The sequence below is a fragment of the Montipora capricornis genome, chromosome 11 (assembly GCF_036669925.1).
Source record: "Montipora capricornis isolate CH-2021 chromosome 11, ASM3666992v2, whole genome shotgun sequence".
Lineage (NCBI taxonomy): Eukaryota > Metazoa > Cnidaria > Anthozoa > Scleractinia > Acroporidae > Montipora > Montipora capricornis.
In genome coordinates this window covers 39,878,164-39,900,967 of record NC_090893.1, presented here as the reverse complement: position 1 = coordinate 39,900,967, position 22,804 = coordinate 39,878,164, and the positions used below count along the sequence as shown (strand labels likewise).

Sequence of the window (22,804 nt, the reverse complement as noted above, 5' to 3'; positions counted from 1 at the left end):
TATCTTATGTTCTTAGAGGAATTAAGGGAGCTATTTGGAGAAAACTGGTCAAAATTTCTGACTGCCGGGTATCTAGTTTTTTGAAAGCACTTCCCGGCTGCCGGGTACCTAGACACGTCGTTTGAATGCCCATTTACTTGTCTCCTCCCCCATCAAAATATTAGACTGATTACACTGATCGCTCAGTGTCTGATTATCGACGCTGTACACTTCTTTAAATGGTGTAGCAACATGATTAACAATTTTAAGGAGGTACTGGCTGAAAAGGGGGAAGGGGTGTAAAAGGGGAGTCTGGTGGGGAGTCACGAGCCGGGTGACAGGTGCCGCCCACTAGGGCCTGTGGGCGAGGTAGCCTGGCTCGCCCCACCAGATGAGCCTAATTCTCTCTGCTGCCGGCTCCACGCGCCGCACCCTGGAAACCCCTGCACCTAGGGGGCTAAGGCAGTGGGAGGGGGCAGTGTCTGTACTGCACTGTTGGGCGATCGACGGAGGAGAGCATTGCGACGCGTCGTAGTCTTCGGCCAGGGCGGATGAACTGTCAAACAGTCAACGGCTAAATGCACAGGTGCGAGGCGCTTTGTTTGTTGCAAAGTACGGCTGCGCATAACATTCTGGAGAGGTATGGAGACCGCCAGTCTTATTTTGCAAGAAACGCAATGATGAAGCGTCAAACAAGAAAGCCCATACCGGCTCGGAGGATGCCCGGTCAAACAAGCTCTGCGCCCGCTGTTATACACCGGAACACAGGTGAAAAGTCGAACACCGGTGAAAGGATTACCGACCGTTTTCGTTCAAAGGAAAAAATTACTTTTGGAACATGGAGTGTGGAAACTCTATGGAGAGATGGAAGACTTGATGAACTGTGTCATGAATTAAAGCATTACAAGTGGAATGTCATCGGCCTCAGTGAAGTCCGAAGGAAGGCACTTGGTGAAATCAATAGCGACGATGGTCATAAGCTGTTCTACTGTGGTAGAGATGATAAACATGAACACGGCGTGGGCTTTTTAGTCCACAGAGACACTGCCAAATCTGTTATAGGCTGCAATTTTATTTCAAGTAGATTAATTTCTATCCGCATCAAAGCATCTCCTTTCAACATCACTCTCTTTCAGGCGTACGCCCCTACCTCAGACTACAGTGATGAAGATATCGAAATCTTCTACCAAGATATCCAAGAGAATTTTGACAAAGCACAGAAAAAAGACATCAAAATCATCCTCGGTGATTTCAATGCAAGAGTTGGAAAAGACACTGCAAAAGACTGGCCTAAACAACCAACGACAGAGGTCTGCGGCTCCTTGAGTTCGCAAATTACAACGATCTTGTCATCGCAAACACCCTCGGCAAGCACAAAAAGTCCAGAACTATGACTTGGCATCATCCTAACGGCGTGAACCATGGTCAGATAGACTACATATTAGTCCCAAATAGATTCAAGTCCAGTGTGTACACCGGGAGAACCAGGACGTTCCCAAGGCCCGACGTTGCAAGCCCTCATGACCTTGTTATGACGACTTTCAGGTTGAAGCTGAGGAGAATGGCCAAGCCCCAATACACAAGACTTAAGTTCGACCTTGAAAAACTTCAGGACCCCCTTGTAGCTGACCAGTTTAGAGCATCTATCGGCGGAAAATTCGGCCCTTTGCTTCTTTTTGACAATGATTCAGATCTAGAAAGTAATATTGAGACATTTGAGAAAGCAACTATTGAGACAGCTAATGAGATTCTAGGAAAAAAGACATCAAAGAAGAAAGCCTGGGTAACATCTGAAGTGCTAAGTCTGTGTGATAAAAGAAGAGATCTTAAAAAGAAAAAAAAGTTGTCCTCAAGCCAAGAAAGAGTACAGCAAGATAAACAAACTTGTAAAGAAAGAAATGGTTAAAGCGAAAGAAAAGTGGATTCAAGAACAATGTGAAGATATCGAAACCAACTTGATGAAGAACAGTAGCAAGAAAGCTTATGATACTGTTAAAACATTAACAAAGCCAAAGCAAAGCAAAGTCAACACCATCAAAGATAAGAAAGGTGAAACCATCATAGAGAGAAGTAAAATCTTAGAAAGGTGGACCGAGTACTGCTCAGAACTGTACACCTACGAGCTGCAGGGCGACGCCAGAGTCTTAGACACACCAGAAAGCCAAAGCGACGACTCAGAAGACCTCATATTGAAATCAGAAATTGAAGAAGCTGTAAAAATGTTGAAGAAAGGAAAGTCACCAGGCGTTGACAACATCCCAGGAGAATTGATTCAAGCAGGCGGTGAGCATATGACGACAGCTCTTCTAAACATCTGTAACCAAATATGGAAAAGTGTTAAATGGCCACAAAACTGGACAAGATCTCTTGTTATTACACTCCCCAAGAAAGGTGATCTCAAACTGTGCAACAATTACCGTACCTTAAGCTTAATCAGCCATCCAAGCAAGGTTCTTCTCAGAATTATTTTGAACCGCCTAAAGTACCAAGCAAAAGAAATAATTGCCGAGGAACAAGCCGGCTTTATGAAAGGCAGAAGTACTGTTGAACAAATCTTTAATCTCAGATCCATCATTGAGAAGTACCAAGAACATCAACAAGAGCTTTATCATGTATTTATTGATTTCAAGAAGGCGTTTGACAGGGTGTGGCATCAAGGGATGTGGGCTACGATGAATAAGTATAACATCAACAAGACCTTGATTTCACTTATTGAAGAACTCTACAACCAGGCCACCAGTTCAGTCTATCTGGAAGGTGAAATTGGAGAATGGTTTGGCACCACCGTAGGGGTTCGTCAAGGCTGCCTACTATCCCCAACACTCTTCAATATCTTTCTCGAACGAATCATGACAGATGCTCTTGAAGGTCATGAATCAACAGTTAGCATTGATGGCAGGACTGTCAGCAATTTGCGCTTCGCAGATGATATTGATGGCCTCGCTGGTTCAGAAGCTGAACTCGCTGAACTAATCAGAAGACTTAATCAGAGCTGTTCTGCTTTTGGTATGGAAATAAGTGCTGAGAAAACAAAAATCATGTCAAATACCCATGCAAACGAGGTTCAAAATGACATTATAGTGAATGGCAGTTCTCTGCAACATGTGAATCAGTTTATATATCTTGGTGCTCTAGTGACTGATAATGGTTCCAAATCTGAAATCCTCTCCAGAATGGCCAAAGCACAAAGTTCTCTTTCAAAACTCAAAGTTGTTTGGGATGATAAATGTATTTCTCTATCTTCAAAAATAAGACTTTTACGATCAATGGTCATTTCTGTTTTTCTGTATGCCTGTGAATCCTGGACCCTCGACGCCTACCTAGAGAAAAGGGTAGCTTCTTTTGAGATGAGATGTCTCTGAAAACTGCTAGGAATCGATTACAGGCAAAGAATATCTAATGAAAGTGTTAGAGCGATGTTGACTGCCAAAATTGGACGTCATCAAGAACTTCTTGAGATTGTGAAGACCAGGAAATTGAAGTGGTTTGGTCACACCACACGTAGTGACGGCTTGGCCAAGACGTGCCTTCAGGGCACAGTCAGAGGTGGCAGAAGCAGAGGACGACCTAGGAAGAAGTGGAGTGACAACATTACTGAGTGGACAGGCCTCAGCTTCGCTGAGGCTACCAGGGCTGCCGGCTGCCGCGATGGCTGGCGTGGGCTCGTACGTGAGGCTGCTTCATCTGCTGGGCCCCAACAGCGCCGTGCGGCGTTAAGGGAGCAGTAACAGTAACAGTAACTGGCTGATGCATCAGTTATTCGGCGATATAATGCAGCATTATGCGGCTTAATTTCTTTAAACTCGGTTCTGCAAAAATTATTTAAATCTTCTTTCCCAAACGATATAAAGTATTCTTAAACACTAGACTTGCTAACCGAGTTCTTAAAATTGACAAGGAATAAAATCTCGCATTCTTAAGTCATTGACATAGAACTATAAAAGCTGTTAATTTGCGACTCTCTTGATAAGTGGTTTGCTCTGCTTGTAAAATGTTCTAAGATAGTTCATCATTTGTTTTGATGGTTGGGCATTAAGTATACTAAAGAAAGTTGTCTAAGTTTAAGGCTATGAAGAGCTTTGTTTGAAATAATGCTTTTAGGTCTTTTGTGATCCAATTCGTTTGTGTCCAGGCAACAGAGGTCACTTTTCAACTTAAGCATTTAGGCAGAATTAAAAAAAAAAGTGATATTTTCTGCAATCTAATGGAAATTCCTTTACTATAAAAAGAGCTGCTTTAAGACTCAATTAAACAGAGGTATCGACAAGTTTTTATGGAATATTCTACTGGAGTTTCGTGACACTTGTTACTTTGAAATATTGTACTCGTTTTTCGTAAGATCTCACACTTTGAAGCCCAAGTTGTAGTATAGAGTTTCCGATGCTACACACTGATTTTATGCTTCTACGCTGTTAGCAACTTCCATAAATTCTTAAAACTTGATTCCAATTGATAGCCCATGAGTAGGCCTTTATAGATTATGCTAGCATAATTTTTGGCATAATTTCTGCCAAGTAGCAATGTTAGCATAATTCGCATATTTTGATAATTATCGGATCATTTTTGATGCTACAATTTGCTCATTGTTCATCTGTACTTCCAAGCCCCAAGCACTTGGTGACGTTATTCGATGCAAGCAAGTGGAATGCTGCAATATAACAATCGCAGATAAGCTGCATGAGAGTATAATCCAGTACTAGTGTGCATGTTAACATGAGCCACATGTTTATTTAAATTTAATTGTGGATTTGTTGCGTTTCTTTCTTGTAGACCAACGGCTTCGAATTAAAAAATGTATCTTTTGGACTTATTTGCAATTTTTTCAAAGAGCATAATTTTAAAAAAAGGGGCATAATTTGGAAAAAAGAGCATAACTTTAGCATAATTTCGGCAAAAAAAAAAAAGCAATGCTACTTTTACTAGCGTAATCTATAAAGGCGTAGCCCATGAGGCGAAGTAAACGGTTCAGCGTGTAAAATCGAGTTATTGTTGCACGCGGGAGGTTGCTAAGCACGAAAGAAGCGTAAGGGCCGATTTACACCGTGCGATTTTTGTCGCATGCTACAAGATTACGACAGGTTTATAATTCTTTTACAATTGTCGTGTACGTCAGAAAAAAGTCTTAGCATTTTAAAACAAGTCGTAAAATGCTGCGACAATCTTACGTCATGTCATAGGCCTGTCAAAAGCTTGTCGTATGCGCCAAATATCGTACCGTGTAAATTGGTCCTACCTTCTGCTTAGTAAACCTCCAGCGTGCAACTATAAATTGATGCTACAATATGCATGAATCGTTTACTGTTTGTTAAAGATGAAAAAAAAAAAAACATTTTGCTTTCCCATTAAAATGGGGCTCCCGTTTTCGGGGAGCTACAAGAATCGTTCGTGTCTTTAAACCAAAATTAATGACCAAGGAAACGTGATCGTACGCTTATAAAACCATGTTTTATAACATAACCAAAACATCTCGTGACTCTTTTGAATGCCTCTTGTTCATAAACTTGTCGAGCTGGCTTTCACTTAGGGCGCTTTCCATTTAACAAAACTGACCGGCCAGACCGGGCATTTGGAAGGAATAACTCTACAACATATTCAAATAAACACACTTCGAGGATCACATATTCTCCTTCAAAAGAATACGAGGGAATATCATGCAAGTGCGCATAACATTCTGGAGAGGTATGGAGACCGCCAGTCTTATTTTGCAAGAAACGCAATGATGAAGCGTCAAACAAGAAAGCCCATACCGGCTCGGAGGATGCCCGGTCAAACAAGCTCTGCGCCCGCTGTTATACACCGGAACACGGGTGAAAAGTCGAACATCGGTGAAAGGATTACCGACCGTTTTCGTTCAAAGGACAAAATTACTTTTGGAATATGGAATGTGGAAACTCTATGGAGAGATGGAAGACTTGATGAACTGTGTCATGAATTAAAGCATTACAAGTGGCCTCAGTGAAGTCCGAAGGAAGGCACTTGGTGAAATCAATAGCGACGATGATCATAAGCTGTTCTACTGTGGTAGAGATGATAAACATGAACACGGGTGGGGGGGGGCTTTTTAGTCCACAGAGACACTGCCAAATCTGTTATAGGCTGCAATTTTATTTCAAGTAGATTAATTTCTATCCGCATCAAAGCATCTCCTTTCAACATCACTCTCTTTCAGGCGTACGCCCCTACCTCAGACTACAGTGATGAAGATATCGAAATCTTCTACCAAGATATCCAAGAGAATTTTGACAAAGCACAGAAAAAAGACATCAAAATCATCCTCGGCGATTTCAATGCAAGAGTTGGAAAAGACACTGCAAAAGACTGGCCTAAACAACAGGGGCCCCACTGCAACGTTACAACCAACGACAGAGGTCTGCGGCTCCTTGAGTTCGCAAATTACAACGATCTTGTCATCGCAAACACCCTCGGCAAGCACAAAAAGTCCAGAACTATGACTTGGCATCATCCTAACGGCGTGAACCATGGTCAGATAGACTACATATTAGTCCCAAATAGATTCAAGTCCAGTGTGTACACCGGGAGAGCCAGGTCGTTCCCAAGGCCCGACGTTGCAAGCCCTCATGACCTTGTTTTGACGACTTTCAGGTTGAAGCTGAGGAGAATGGCCAAGCCCCAATACACAAGACTTAAGTTCGACCTTGAAAAACTTCAGGACCCCCTTGTAGCTGACCAGTTTAGAGCATCTATCGGCGGAAAATTCGGCCCTTTGCTTCTTTTTGACAATGATTCAGATCTAGAAAGTAATATTGAGACATTTGAGAAAGCAACTATTGAGACAGCTAATGAGATTCTAGGAAAAAAGACATCAAAGAAGAAAGCCTGGGTAACATCTGAAGTGCTAAGTCTGTGTGATAAAAGAAAAGATCTTAAAAAGAAAAAAAGTTGTCCTCAAGCCAAGAAAGAGTACAGCAAGATAAACAAACTTGTAAAGAAAGAAATGGTTAAAGCGAAAGAAAAGTGGATTCAAGAACAGTGTGAAGATATCGAAACCAACTTGATGAAGAACAATAGCAAGAAAGCTTATGATACTGTTAAAACATTAACAAAGCCAAAGCAAAGCAAAGTCAACACCATCAAAGATAAGAAAGGTGAAACCATCATTGAGAGAAGTAAAATCCTAGAAAGGTGGACCGAGTACTGCTCAGAACTGTACAACTACGAGGTGCAGGGCGACGCCAGAGTCTTAGACACACCAGAAAGCCAAAGCGACGACTCAGTAGACCTCATATTGAAATCGGAAATTGAAGAAGCTGTAAAAATGTTGAAGAAAGGGAAGTCACCAGGCGTTGACAACATCCCAGGAGAATTGATTCAAGCAGGCGGTGAGCATATGACGACAGCTCTTCTAAACATCTGTAACCAAATATGGAAAAGTGTTAAATGGCCACAAAACTGGACAAGATCTCTTGTTATTACACTCCCCAAGAAAGGTGATCTCAAACTGTGCAACAATTACCGTACCTTAAGCTTAATCAGCCATCCAAGCAAGGTTCTTCTCAGAGTCATTTTGAACCGCCTAAAGCACCAAGCAAAAGAAATAATTGCCGAGGAACAAGCCGGCTTTATGAAAGGCAGAAGTACTGTTGAACAAATCTTTAATCTCAGATCCATCATTGAGAAGTACCAAGAACATCAACAAGAGCTTTATCATGTATTTATTGATTTCAAGAAGGCGTTTGACAGGGTGTGGCATCAAGCGTTGTGGGCTACGATGAATAAGTATAACATCAACAAGACCTTGATTTCACTTATTGAAGAACTCTACAACCAGGCCACCAGTTAAGTCTATCTGGAAGGTGAAATTGGAGAATGGTTTTGCACCACCGTAGGGGTTCGTCAAGGCTGCCTACTATCCCCAACACTCTTCAATATCTTTCTCGAACGAATCATGACAGAAGCTCTTGAAGGTCATGAATCAACAGTAAGCATTGGTGGCAGGACTGTCAGCAATTTGCGCTTCGCAGATGATATTGATGGCCTCGCTGGTTCAGAAGCTGAACTCGCTGAACTAATCAGAAGACTTAATCAGAGCTGTTCTGCTTTTGGTATGGAAATAAGTGCTGAGAAAACAAAAATCATGTCAAATACCCATTCAAACGAGGTTCAAAATGACATTATAGTCAATGGCAGTTCTCTGCAACATGTGAATCAGTTTATATATCTTGGTGCTCTAGTGACTGATAATGGTTCCAAATCTGAAATCCTCTCCAGAATGGCCAAAGCACAAAGTTCTCTTTCAAAACTCAAAGTTGTTTGGGATGATAAATGTATTTCTCTATCTTCAAAAATAAGACTTTTACGATCAATGGTCATTTCTGTTTTTCTGTATGCCTGTGAATCCTGGACCCTCGACGCCTACCTAGAGAAACGGGTAGCTTCTTTTGAGATGAGATGTCTCCGAAAACTGCTAGGAATCGATTACAGGCAAAGAATATCTAATGACAGTGTTAGAGCGATGTTGACTGCCAAAATTGGACGTCATCAAGAACTTCTTGAGATTGTGAAGACCAGGAAATTGAAGTGGTTTGGTCACACCACACGTAGTGACGGCTTGGCCAAGACGTGCCTTCAGGGCACAGTCAGAGGTGGCAGAAGCAGAGGACGACCTAGGAAGAAGTGGAGTGACAACATTACTGAGTGGACAGGCCTCAGCTTCGCTGAGGCTACCAGGGCTGCCGGCTGCCGAGATGGCTGGCGTGGGCTCGTACGTGAGGCTGCTTCATCTGCTGGGCCCCAACAAAGCCGTGCGGCGTTAAGGGAGCAGTAACAGTAACAGTAACTGGCTGATGAATCAGTTATTCGGCGATATAATGCAGCATTATGCGGCTTAATTTCTTTAAACTCGGTTCTGCAAAAATTATTTAAATCTTCTTTCCCAAACGATATAAAGTATTCTTAAACACTAGACTTGCTAACCGAGTTCTTAAAATTGACAAGGAATAAAATCTCGCATTCTTAAGTCATTGACATAGAACTATAAAAGCTGTTAATTTGCGACTCTCTTGATAAGTGGTTTGCTCTGCTTGTAAAATGTTCTAAGATAGTTCATCATTTGTTTTGATGGTTGGGCATTAAGTATACTAAAGAAAGTTGTCTAAGTTTAAGGCTATGAAGAGCTTTGTTTGAAATAATGCTTTTAGGTCTTTTGTGATCCAATTCGTTTGTGTCCAGGCAACAGAGGTCACTTTTCAACTTAAGCATTTAGGAAGAATAAAAAAAAAAAGTGATATTTTCTGCAATCTAATGGAAATTCCTTTACTATAAAAAGAGCTGCTTTAAGACTCAATTAAACAGAGGTATCGACAAGTTTTTATGGAATATTCTACTGGAGTTTCGTGACACTTGTTACTTTGAAATATTGTACTCGTTTTTCGTAAGATCTCACACTTTGAAGCCCAAGTTGTAGTATAGAGTTTCCGATGCTACACACTGATTTTATGCTTCTACGCTGTTAGCAACTTCCATAAATTCTTAAAACTTGATTCCAATTGATAGCCCATGAGTAGGCCTTTATAGATTATGCTAGCATAATTTTTGGCATAATTTCTGCCAAGTAGCAATGTTAGCATAATTCGCATATTTTGATAATTATCGGATCATTTTTGATGCTACTGTACTCCCAAGTCCCAAGCACTTGGTGACGTTATTCGATGCAAGCAAGTGGAATGCTGCAATATAACAATCGCAGATAAGCTGCATGAGAGTATAATCCAGTACTAGTGTGCATGTTAACATGAGCCACATGTTTATTTAAATTTAATTGTGGATTTGTTGCGTTTCTTTCTTGTAGACCAACGGCTTCGAATTAAAAAATGTATCTTTTGGACTTATTTGCAATTTTTTCAAAGAGCATAATTTTAAAAAAAGGGGCATAATTTGGAAAAAAGAGCATAACTTTAGCATAATTTCGGCAAAAAAAAAAAAGCAATGCTACTTTTACTAGCGTAATCTATAAAGGCGTAGCCCATGAGGCGAAGTAAACGGTTCAGCGTGTAAAATCGAGTTATTGTTGCACGCGGGAGGTTGCTAAGCACGAAAGAAGCGTAAGGGCCGATTTACACCGTGCGATTTTTGTCGCATGCTACAAGATTACGACAGGTTTATAATTCTTTTACAATTGTCGTGTACGTCAGAAAAAAGTCTTAGCACTTTAAAACAAGTCGTAAAACGCTGCGACAATCGTAAGTCATGTCATAGGCCTGTCAAAAGCTTGTCGTATGCGCCAAATATCGTACCGTGTAAATTGGTCCTACCTTCTGCTTAGTAAACCTCCAGCGTGCAACTATAAATTGATGCTACAATATGCATGAATCGTTTACTGTTTGTTAAAGATGAAAAAAAAAAAAACATTTTGCTTTCCCATTAAAATGGGGCGCCCGTTTTCGGGGAGCTACAAGGATCGTTCGTGTCTTTAAACCAAAATTAATGACCAAGGAAACGTGATCGTACGCTTGTAAAACCATGTTTTATAACATAACCAAAACATCTCGTGACTCTTTTGAATGCCTCTTGTTCATAAACTTGTCGAGCTGGCTTTCACTGAGGGCGCTTTCCATTTAACAGAACTGACCGGCCAGACCGGGCATTTGGAAGGAATAACTCTACAACATATTCAAATAAACACACTTCGAGGATCATACATACTCCTTCAAAAGAATACGAGGGAATATCATGCAAGTGTTCCTACAAATGATTGCATTTTCTTTGCAAAGTGATGGGTCTGGCCGGCCAGTTCTGACAAAAGGAAAGCGCCCTTAGGCTCGCAAATCGCTTTACCGGTGGTTTCAGCAAAATACCCGCTAACTGGTTGAGACATTCACATTTTCAAGTATTTTTTCATAAAGCTGCGAAGAAATTTAAGCGTTTTTTTGTGGTAGGCTGGTCGGTCATTATTTGTATTCTGAGGAAAAAGCATTTTTTTCCCTGCGCGCGCGTCAGTGTTTTCGTCATAACCATTCACCAATGGGGAAATAGTAAATGTGTAATTGACCAATCATATTTTGGCAATCGTCATATCGTTTAAAAATAAAAAGTATAAGATAACTAAAGTAATATTAAAAACTTAAAAGCAATATATCTTACACTTTACACAAAATCAGGGTCTGAACATAATTAGATCTCCTATGGTTTTTATTCTTGGAAAATAGATTTAGCTCAGATAGACCAAAGTAGGTTTAAATTTAAGTCAAGGAAAGAAATTAGATTCGATTTTATTGTTTTCATAAATAAGACTGTTAACTACAACATGGACTCGACTTTTGGTGCCAAACAGAGTAGTAACAAACTACTTTAGAAAAAGAGTGACTCTGTGGCGGCGATGCATTACCAGAAATCGGCGACATTTTGCGCCTGCGAAGTATTTGGCACGCGGTTTCAAATTATCAAGATGGCGGCATAAAGAAAGCAGTACATAGAAAAAACAAGGACTGAAATAACACACTATCAAAGGATCTGAATCAATTTAATTTCTTTTTTGAGGTTGTCAATACAAGGGAGAATGAAAAAGGGGAAACTAGAGTCTGGGCTCCTGTTCGAATGACGATTTTAGAGAGAAGAAACAACTTAGTTTCATGCGTGTGACTTGGCATAGTGAAAATAATTTTCAAAAATCAGGGCCCACAGTACACTTAGCCAGCGATACTCTGTATAATAATAATCATATATGAAGTACCCACCTGTAAAGATGGCGATCAAAACAAACTGGAGACAGAAACCCTACTTTTCACAAGGAATGATAAGGGCAGTGGTGCGTTTTGTACCGCTTTTATCGCAGAAATGGATGTATTTTTACCTCTTTTATCACAATTTGGGGCGCAATTTGGGGAATGGATAAAGGCTGATTTTTATCACGTTTTAAAGTTTGAACTTCGATCGACGATTAGAGAGGTCGGAACCAAGGACTCACATCAACGAAATGTTCTAAAATGTGGAGGGAAGGTAGGCACCTCTGAGCTTTTTTGAAAGAATGAGAGAGCTCAAGGAACTGTAACAGCCGTTCGTAAAATGTGTTGTTGGCGGCACGTTGGCGAACTTTCGAGGGACCAAAACTACCGTAAATAATGATATGGTACGTACACTTTACATTTAGAGGTCGGCAAATGTCGTGTATGCCACTTTAGATCTGAAATTTCCACTTCTTCAATTTTCTCCATACATTTCTCTATGACGATCGGCGGCCATTCCTAGAGAGCGGAAAGTCTGGGTCGAGTCTGGGCGTCCGCCATTTTGTCTTAAATTTCTGGTAATGGACGTGAACAACGGCAACCTCTCAAGTGTATTAAGGCTTGACCAATCTAATTATTATGCATATTTTTATTTGAAGTAAAGCGTTTGTCCAATGTCTATGAAACTTAGCAGAAAGTTTTTTATCGGTGCTGTTATTGATTCGCCAAAATATTTTGCATCGCATTTTGGTCACGTGACCCTAAAACAACTTATAACGTTTATATCCTTTATTCAAAAATGGGGAACATTTATACTTCAAAATTTTGAAAACGTTTGGCATTAACACGTTTAGTACAACTGTGCGTATCGAATGCCGCCTTTTAATGTGGTACTCCGTATTTACCTTTTAAGATATTTGGATGTTTATCATGTCACGTGACCTATTTTCCTCAATTGTTCATTGCTCTTAACATGTGGACATGATTAAAAGGCGGCATGACAAAGCCCTTAGAAGGGGTCATCGAATAATCAAGAAACAAGATTGATATAATGTAGCTGAATGTTCCCCATTTTTGAGTAAAAAATATAACTGTTATAAGTTGATTTCGGGTCACGTGACAAGAATGTGGTACGGGATATTTTGGAAAAGTTATAACAATACCGATAACTAACTGCCTGCCAAGTTTCATAGGTCCGGGACAAATGCCTTCCCTTCAAATAAAAATATGCATAATAATTAGGCTGGTCAAGCCTTAATACACTTGAGCTATCGAGAAACTACGGTAACTGATCAAACCTGGCATAGATTATAGGGTCTCTGAAACTCGACAGAACTATTAAATAAATAGCGAATTCAACTGGGCCACCAACATCACCAAAATGCGTCACGTAGAGCGACAAAAGTACTTTGTATTTAAAAAACTCGGATTAACTCTGAAAAACCGACAGGGACAAAGACAAACTATGAACCAGGAGCACTTCAAAGGATGACATACTTTAACTGCAAGACACCATTATTCAATTCGTGTCTATAATTGGCAGGAATTCGAACGAACGACACACCGCAAATTGAAAACAGTAAATGAATACCATAAAAACAAAATGTAAAATAATTAAAAGTACTTTAATGGCAAGCCTAACATTCGTAAGTTTCGGTTGTGCCAGGTGACTCAGCTCTTTTAGTGTTGCTACAGTTGCTTACTCACCCAACACAGCACGCGTGTTCCGAGCAATCAAATTTTATTGGTGAATATGACGTTTTAGGCTTTCGGATTTCCACTATTATTTGGAAGCCAGCCGGATCTTGAAGCCTGTGCGATGTTTGACAGATTGGCCTCACCGAAAATTCCGTATCAATTGAGTTATTTGACAGGGACCAGATATGCTTATGCCCAGTATAGCATGAAAATATGCATTGAGTAATTTTCACAAGTTAATAACAAATAAACACTAACCGTGTTTTTGACATAAACATTTTATTAAATTTTCCCTTATTTTCTCGGACTTTTCTTGCATTACGTCATGATAAAATATATTTTTTTTAAATCTATGATTTGGCGCGCCTTGTCGATGATCATTTTACACTGTTGGTACCTCCTTGAAATGTCTGACTTGCTGGCTACACCGAGTACAATGTAGTAGTTTAGCTTATTACAAAACTTTATTGTCTGGTGAGCAGCAAAGTGCGCATTTTTCCCTTTTTAGCGCATTTTTTGTTTCATTGCGGGCCTAGGTATTTAATGTTTTGTGAGGTTAGGTCGTTCCGGTTAGTGTTGAGAAAGACTGTTGTCGATGACACAAGCGAAGTACCCATTACAAAGGCGCATTAGGATGGAGGTCGCTTTTTATTTCCACGTGCGCGTGAAGACAGCAGAGATGACACTATTGACTGAACTGACAGGCACTCCACGGAATGTGTTACCTTTGCCAGTGACTTAATGCAAACTTCGAATGACTGATTGACAGCACCAACATAACCGACAAGCAAAAGACAAAATTGACAAATCTTACTAACAATAGAGAACAAGAAAAACGGATCAAACGTGGTCACTATAATCATGACAATCGACAAGATCACAACTTAACCTACAGACAAAAAAAATCAGTTTTTAAACAAAAGTTCGCGTGTGAACAAGATGCACTGATAATATTGGCCGACATGTCTGTGACCATGAAAACATCAATATCGTCAGATGTTCACGATAAGAAAAGTAGCTTTACTGTGCGCGAAGAAGATATCTAATTTGAGGAACAAGAAAAATCTACATTTTTTGTAATAAATTGCGTTATTCCCTGGATAGTGATATATCCAGTGGATAGTGCTTATCAGTCGTTCGAAAAACGGCAATAATCCGAGTACTTTTCTATCCACTGACATTACACAGCTCAGCTGACTTCGACGAAACCTTAGACAGGCACAATCTCGATACAGAATTAACTAGGAGAGGGTGATGTGAAGTGCTATTTTCTACCCATATAAACCAGGTGGGCGTTAGCCCTTCTAATTGAACTGGGCCTACTCGAGGACAGAGAAAAACTCTGACCAGGGTGGGAATTGAACTCACGACCTTGTAGCTCAGTCGGTAGAGCAGCGGTGATCTAACCCGAAGGCCGTGGGTTCAATTTCCACCCTGGTCAGAGTTTTTCTCTGTTCTCTAGTGGGGCCATTTCCATTAGCAGGGCTAACGCTCACATGGTTTATATGGGTAGAAAATAGCAATTCACATCACCCTCTCATAGATAAAAGTCTGTTGAAATATAAGCGCTACTTGCCCAACGTTTGCATAAACGTAACCCCTTGTACAGTCTCGATGCTGTCAGACAAAACGCGGTTATTTGGACGACCAAAAGCTAATGGACAGCAAGGAATCTTTGAGTTGAGAACGAGTCAGGTTATGAATACGAGATTGAACTTTTTATTTGTGCACATCATAGTCGACAACTCGGACCATAACGAAGTCCAAACTAAGGGTCTTTATCGACGGATCAAAACGCACGAATCCTCCTTCAGCTTTCACAGTCAATACTGTCACGAATGCCTGACAGACGACTACTGATTCACTGCCAATATTCGATCACATTACTAAACGTTTGACAGATAGGACTACTGCTGACGTTGTCGAAAGTAGGTGTCATGAATTACAGTTCGCCTTGAGACTACGCTTATCCGGACGACCATAATTCAACTAGTTAAAAATGAGGTTATACAGACCACAAAAAACAAACCAAATAATGCAAATCTACAGATGCATGGATATTTGGCAACAAAAATCAGGATCCCGAAAAAAAATAGCTTGTTTTCTGCTGCTAATTAGAACTTCCATCTCACTTCTTACGTAAAATACCAAACTAGAATGACGTCTGAAATAACTCAGTCTTAGTTGACACGATTTCCATTGGTTCATTTCCAAAGATGAAATCACTTTATTTCTTGAGCATTGAAAAAAAAAAAAAACCAGGAAAGAGAGAGCAGCCAGTTTTTTTTTAAAGTGCCTGAGATTTATCCAATTTGTAGCGAGTCACCGAAGAAAAGTTACAAGCTGACTTGCTGGTAAACTACTTCAATATATTTTAGAAAAGAGAACAAATTTCGGTCTGCTTGGTAGATTTTAAGAGCAAACAAATTACCGGCAAACGAAATAATCTTTTAGCTAACTAGCTCAAAACCTCCAAGGTTTTGAATATTGCACGTCAGCCCATATTGGCGCAACTTCGCCCGGTTTCGATCAAGTTCATATGTTATGCTATTAAGCAGATATTAGGGGTAAAGACATAAACATAACCTTTTCACTTCGCATTGGTTTGTTCACCTCGGTCTGTATAACTATTAGCCTGTTCAGTTTTGTTTTGTGGAAAAGGGAAACGTTTGACTTTGACATAAAGAAAATCGCGAAAGCACAAGCAGTAGCAAGCAGAGTTTTAGAAGCTTTCAAAGACATTAGAGTCGTGTAAGAAGCTCGAAGTAGTAGTTAATTTAGAGAAGGAGACCTTTTCTACTGGACAGCATAGGGCGGCGCTTCGGCAACGCATTTTTGCAATACTTTCTACACGACTTAGGTCATCGGCCAGTGTCATCTTGGCTGGTATGCAAACAGAAGTATAACTATAGTGGATAGATGTGATTATGACTGATTTTAAACCACGAAATTATTTTTGCTTTCAAACACGAAACACGAGAACCTACAAAGGTTCTAAGACAATTATTGCATGTTAGTATATACTAAAACAGTGGATTACCGTTGAACGCGCGCGCTGATTGGCTACTCAAACTACGGATATCCTTTGCTGTTCACCTCCTAGCGATTTGCGCGGAATTTGCGCCCGAAAATGTTGTAATTTTTGCAGGATTAAATGAGTTAAAATCATCTTCTAGTGCTCTATTATCTCACTGTTTTAGTATATGCTAAAACACCTATTCACCTCGGTGTCGGTGGCTAGCTAGTGGTGATATTTACCTCGCCTCTTCGCGGCTGGGTAAAAATCCACCACTACTCACCTCCACTTCGGTGAGTAGTTGTTAAATATTTACTGTAGTTTTAACTGTGTTTGCATGCACCTGAATGGCTGACATTTAAATTGTCTTTCGTTTTAATAAATTAGCCCTTTTTGCTTTGTTCAATAAACAATATGCACTTCAACTATGATTTGGCTTAAAGAACGAGGCAACCAAGATTAATTTGAACAAAAACAAAAACAGTAAAATGACAGCCATTTATAGAATAAGGTCTGCCTGCTACGACTTTTTGGGGCAATATCCTCTTAACCTCGGCGCCGCATTTAGTAAGCTTCACCTATGTATGCGAAAAGAAAAACAGGGACAAAGGTAATCAAAACTCGAGCTTTTTTTCTTTAGTTTTTTGCAGGGTTGAAAACATTTAAGGAAGAGCCGTTTAACCACTTTTCCTTGAAGATGTTGCCAGGGGAAGCGCTGTGCAATTTTAGTTAGATTTTCCCGCCAAAAAACTTAGAAAAAGTACGGGCGCTTAAAGTACGCATGCGCCAACATTTTTAAAAAGAAAAAAACCTTATAAATATTCACTGTATAATGAAACGCATAATAAAGAGACCATAAAACACAAGATTTTATCTATGTTTGTATATTATTTCAATGGAAAATATTCTTATTTGTAAAGAAAATGGTTTTCTTTTTTTTTTTTTTTTTAAATACGGCGCATGCGTATTGGAGACGCCGTATTTTTTCTAAGTGTCATTTAAGCAAAAAGGTCAAAGTCCACTTTGCGGGAAAGAACTTCCGTGCTTTTTCTCTATTCTTCAACGGGAATGGAAAACAACTTAACTTTACTTGCCTGGTACATTTTTGTAGTTAACACAAAATTCGTCGACAAAAACCTCCCCTAATCATTGTAGAACCATTACGGCAAACTCATTTTACCTTTTAATCCCTAACATTTCTCTTCTTATACGCCGTAGAAGTCACCAAAACTAACAGACATTTGTTGTACAACCAAACTAGTGAGAGAGGCTGCTCTAGTCCCCCAATGACATCACAAACTGGCTTGCAACGAATATAAACGTCATTGCACAACGTCATTGCACAACGTTTCGTGAGGACATAGAACGAATAGATCCATTCCTCTCGCTAGCATGGCTGTTCGATAAATGTCAGCTAGTTTTGATAGCCTAACGTGAATGTTGGCGCATAAAAACGTAAATCTTTAGGATATACAGTAAAAGATGTTTCCCATCCGTAAAAAGAACCGAAGTTATACCTATTTTGCAAAAGGCACCTCTTGTCTTCCTGCCTTGGACTCCATCGCCTCCCGCAAAGCGAATTAATGCATTTGTCTTAATGTCATGATTAAGTCAACAAAACAAGCACAGAATTGAGACTAGTATTAAAGCAAACACTTTGGTGTCTTAATAATGAAACTATAAAGTAGGGAAATAATCTGCGAGTGTAATACGCAACGCAATGCCCCTGAAGCAACACTAATTTGAAGTAACGGTGGTCTGCAAATGTGATTATCCTAAAAGGAGTCGATCCATAAACAGACTGTTATGTTGTCAATGACTTGCCTCACTACACAATTGTCAATAGTCTTCATGGTGCGATGGTTTGGTTTGTGCAACGAAACTGCACAACCAAGCACATTTTGTGGTTTAAAGTGCGATGGTTTGGTTCGTAGTGTAGTCAGTGATTTGAATAGCAATCCTTTAAGGTCAAAGGAGTCTTAAACGGACCACTGTAAGAACATGGTTTGACTACATGAGTATCAGTAATCTTTCTGTTTGACTGACTGAGTGAAAAAACGTTACCCCCAAGAAAATTTTGATGGCAAATGGTTTGAATTGTAGTATAGGAGTTACAAGAAGTTGAGAGTCCCCTCTGATGATCTGTATGATATAGTTACGTTGACAAATTTTGAGTCCAGGACGATTGATAATCTGCTTGGTAATGGTCTGGTAAGTAGTCAAGTCAAGTAAATTATTTGAGTGCAAGTAAGTCAATTGTCTTTCTTGCGTGGTTGTGTGGTTTAAAGTGGTCAATGATCAGACCGAGAGTAAAACCAATGTAGTTGTTAAGTGTTAATTGAGAAAGTAAGAATGCTAGGATGCTTGAACACTGATCCCTATTATCCACTCTTTTGGTCCGTATCTAGAGAGCAGGAGTGATGGATCTAATGGGGAATATACGGCTAAACTCCTGCTCAAGTGTGCTGCATTCGACTGCTACATATGGCATAACCTATTACACTCGCAATTTTTCCCTTACTTCCCTTGACAATAGCATCATTATGGCACCATAACATTGGCTGTTATCGTTAGCTTTCGCTTGTTTTGGTGTGACCAAACCATGTGCTTTGTGGACAGGCTTTTTATTGATAGTACAACCAAGATGTAACGAACATGCTTATGACAATACAGAACCTTTCCAAATGCGTGGCAGCACCAATTCTTGCAACTTGTACACTTAAAGATGTTATGCCCGAAGTAGAGGGAAGAGGGGAGGGGGAGGGGGGAGGGGTGGTGTCAATCAATGTCTGTCTGTCTGTAATTCAAACGTAAAAAACATTTTTTCTCTTACTATGTATGTCTTGCAGACGGTGTTTAGGCAAAATATCTTTATTGTTCTTTACGTTTGGAAGCTATTCCTTCTCGATGGCAACTTATCGCTTCCCTCAAATTTTTCCTTTCCACTTTCAATTCTCTTGAAAAATGAAATGAGTATACGTTTGAGTGATTGTGATAATTTAATCGGAGAACCCAGAGAAATAGTCTTTTAAGAATCATCTTTTGAGGGTATGTCTGTTTTATATGATTCACCTCTCTCTTCATGTTCTGGATCCGTCCAAGTTTTTAAAACCAGTGCCTTTCTTCCTGACTACCCAGCGTCTCTGTACTGTCAGTGGATCGTATGAAATATGTATGAGTTATTGAAAAAATGATTCATTAACAGGGATGCTGACCACTTTTGTTTGTCGTGTGTTTGCTCTGTTACTGAAGGGAAAAAGTCGTTTGCCATACCGAAACTTTTGGCTTTCTCGGCACTGTACCCATCGGTACTTTCTCGTCCTTGCTATCATCATTTATATTGCCATAGTTAACGTCAATGAAATGATTGTCAACATTATTATTGTGTCGTCGTCGTCGTCGTCACTGACATCGTCATCGTCATCGTCAATGTCAATGTCAATGACATCGTCATTGTTATCGCGATGGTCAACGTTATCATTGTTATTGTCGCTGTCAGTTCCTTTGCGTTTAATGCGATTGTGATCTTCGACGTTACTGTCATTGACGTCTGTCAGTTGTTCCTTTGCCTCAATCGATTCAATGCCATCGTCATCGTTGTCAAAGTCAAAGTCAAAGTCAAAGTCTTTGTTATTGCCTTTTTTGCCTCAACCGTTGCCAGTTGCCAGTTGCATCGTCATCGTCAACGTCATTATCGCTGTTATCATTGCCATTGCCATAACCAGGTGTCGTTATCTTCGACTAAACGTGGCTCAAATCAGTTTCAGCACTTTCAAGAGACCTTGTTATTAGAAGGATTGACACTAAACCACTTTATCACCTAACAGAATGTTATGGTACCACAAATTATTGCTGAAGACGATGCATTCATTATTGTGACGTAAAAAGTTACCATTGAAACAGGAAAGCCTTGCAAAAACACCTTATATTTTGTGTTTAGCTGTTTATTTCTCAAAAAACGAACTCGGTGGTCTCCATTTTTTATTTGTGAAATGTAATAAGCATGCCAGAATAAAACTTTCTGCAAAGTTTAAAAAGAAAATATTTGCTAGCAAATAGGATTTTTATGTTTTCTCGTAATGCTTTGTTTAAATTGTTATGTGACAAGAATTTCGTTCGCAATATTGCGTAACCACATGCTATTGTGACGTGTGGGCTACGCAATTATCAAATGTTATTACCCCCTCTCAGGGGATTATCAGACGCGTGACGTGGCATGTAGCATTCATTCACTTCTTCTACTCGTCAAGTAGAGCCTCGTGAGTATTTTTCATCCCGCCACGTCCCATATCATTCTTGCATTTGCTTATGCAGTTCTGGCGTTTTATAGCCCCCACCTTTACTGGGGATTAATTGGATTTTGTGTGAATATAAGATTTTATCTTGCAAAAAGTTAATTAAAGCGACTATGGGCTTCTGCCCATAGCCAATTCACTCCATCTTGTGTATTTCATTCATATGGGCCCCTGTAAACGAGCTGCAGGTAAAGCGACCTGGCCTCTTAGAGAATTTGTTTTGGTCGTGATCGGCACTACAGAAAACATGAAATTATTTGGTGCGCATTCAGAGCCACCTTAAATAATTGTAAATGAACGGAATGATATATGAAATGAATCCTATACTGAACTGCGGATATGAAATCAAGTAAAGCTATGATCCTCGCAGTTATGAACTCAATTTTAGCAATTGCGTCCATAACTGTGAGGATTACAGCTTTACTTGATTTAATATCCGCAGTTCAGTATATGATTCCTTTCATTTATCATTTCGTTCATTGATTCATTCCTCACAAGAAACTAGAACCCACAAATGACCACCTCTCAACGTCAGTGGCTTCATAGCTCAGTTGGTTAGAGCGTCGCATCAGTATTGCCAAGTCACAAGTTCAAACCCCGTTGAAGTCCTGAATTTTTTAGGCTTCTCTACGCAATTTCTAAAATTGCGTCCATAACTGCGAGGATCATAGCTTTACTTGATAAATGAAAATTTAGGGTTGTTCTGAATCCGCTCCACAGAACTTTTTAAAACTTTGCTGAGAGTGTTATCTTGGCCTCGTGATTACTTTTGTGTAATAAAAAATTGTGGTCACGAAGCTCGCTTTTAGATATGAGCAACTAAAAGCAAGATATAGGGTATCTTTTCAAGGCTTTCCTATTGCCATGGTAACTTGTTACGTCACAAAATTTCTGCAACTTGTTTAGCAATAATTGATATTTCACATCGTACCATAAGATTGCTCTTACGTGATGAAGTGTTGTAGTGTCAATCCTTCTAATAACGAGGTTTCTTGAAAGTGTTGGACACTGGTTTGAGCCACCTTAATCATCACTGTATTTTATCGTTTATCGTGAAAACGTCATTGTCATTGCCTTTGCATCTTCATCTCCAATGTCATTGTCACAGCAAATTCACAGTCATGGTCACTGCCATTGCATCGTCATCTTCGCGTCTATCATCACTGTATTTGATCGTCATCTTTAGTTAAAAGGTCATCGTCAAAGGCATAGTCATTGCCATTGCATCGTCATGTCCAATGTTATTATTCCAGTAATTGTCCGTTTTACCTTTATTGATGTGGAGGTCAACGTCTTTTTCATTTTTATTTTCATTCTCATTATCATAGCAATGGTCAGTACCATTGTCATCGTTATCGTCAATGACATAGTGAACGTTGGCATCATCATTACAGTTAGCATCATCATCATCGTCATCGTCACCCGTCATCGCTGTCGCCATAGCTTAAAGACCAAATCAGCTAATTTAATGTTATACCCAATTCAAATCTCCCGGTTCTAAGATTCTTCGCGTCTTGCATTTGCATTCTAATGTAACATTCACATTGAAAGATATCGAAATACCTGGAACAAAATGTTTTGTTCCCAAAGGGTTTGACTTGGGTACAAAATTGAGCTAGCCGATTGTCAGCGCCATCGTCAGAGACATCGTAATTTGTCATCGTCATCGTTATCGTCAACATCTATCATATTTGTCATTGTAACTATTTTGATCTCCGTGATGGGATCGTCATGGTCTTAACACATTTACCTCACCCTCATAGTGGTGTTGTCATTGCTTTAATCTCAGTCAAGTACGTGAAAGCCCTTTTCCATCCCAGGGAACCAACGAGCTTAGGGCATAACATCAATAGGTCCGACTGAAAATGTGTCAACACCGTCGAATCAACGACGTTTGAAAGCATTAGAAAACTTTTCCAGCTCGCACAAATAGGAGTTCGTTAAATCTAAGGTCGCATTAAAAACGTATACTAAAAATAATAATTCAATGGTGATACAACAGTGTGCCGTATTAACCCGAGGTACTAAGGCCTTGCCTGCACCTAAACCGCGCCCTAAAGCCCGTGCACTAAACCGAGCCCTAAAGCCCGTGCATGACTACTGAAAAGTACCATGTATCGTTTTCAAACAACATT

General features: G+C 39.8%; 2 protein-coding genes across 2 annotated transcripts in view; both read left to right on the top strand.

The window, feature by feature from the left end:
• The window catches only part of LOC138024287 (lactadherin-like), a 296,558-nt gene that overhangs the window by 182,659 nt on the left and 91,095 nt on the right, over positions 1 to 22,804 (top strand). The window lies entirely within an intron of this gene.
• Positions 1 to 22,804, top strand: part of LOC138024267 (single-stranded DNA-binding protein 3-like) — a 699,715-nt gene that overhangs the window by 596,530 nt on the left and 80,381 nt on the right. The gene's annotated exons all lie outside the window — the stretch shown is intronic.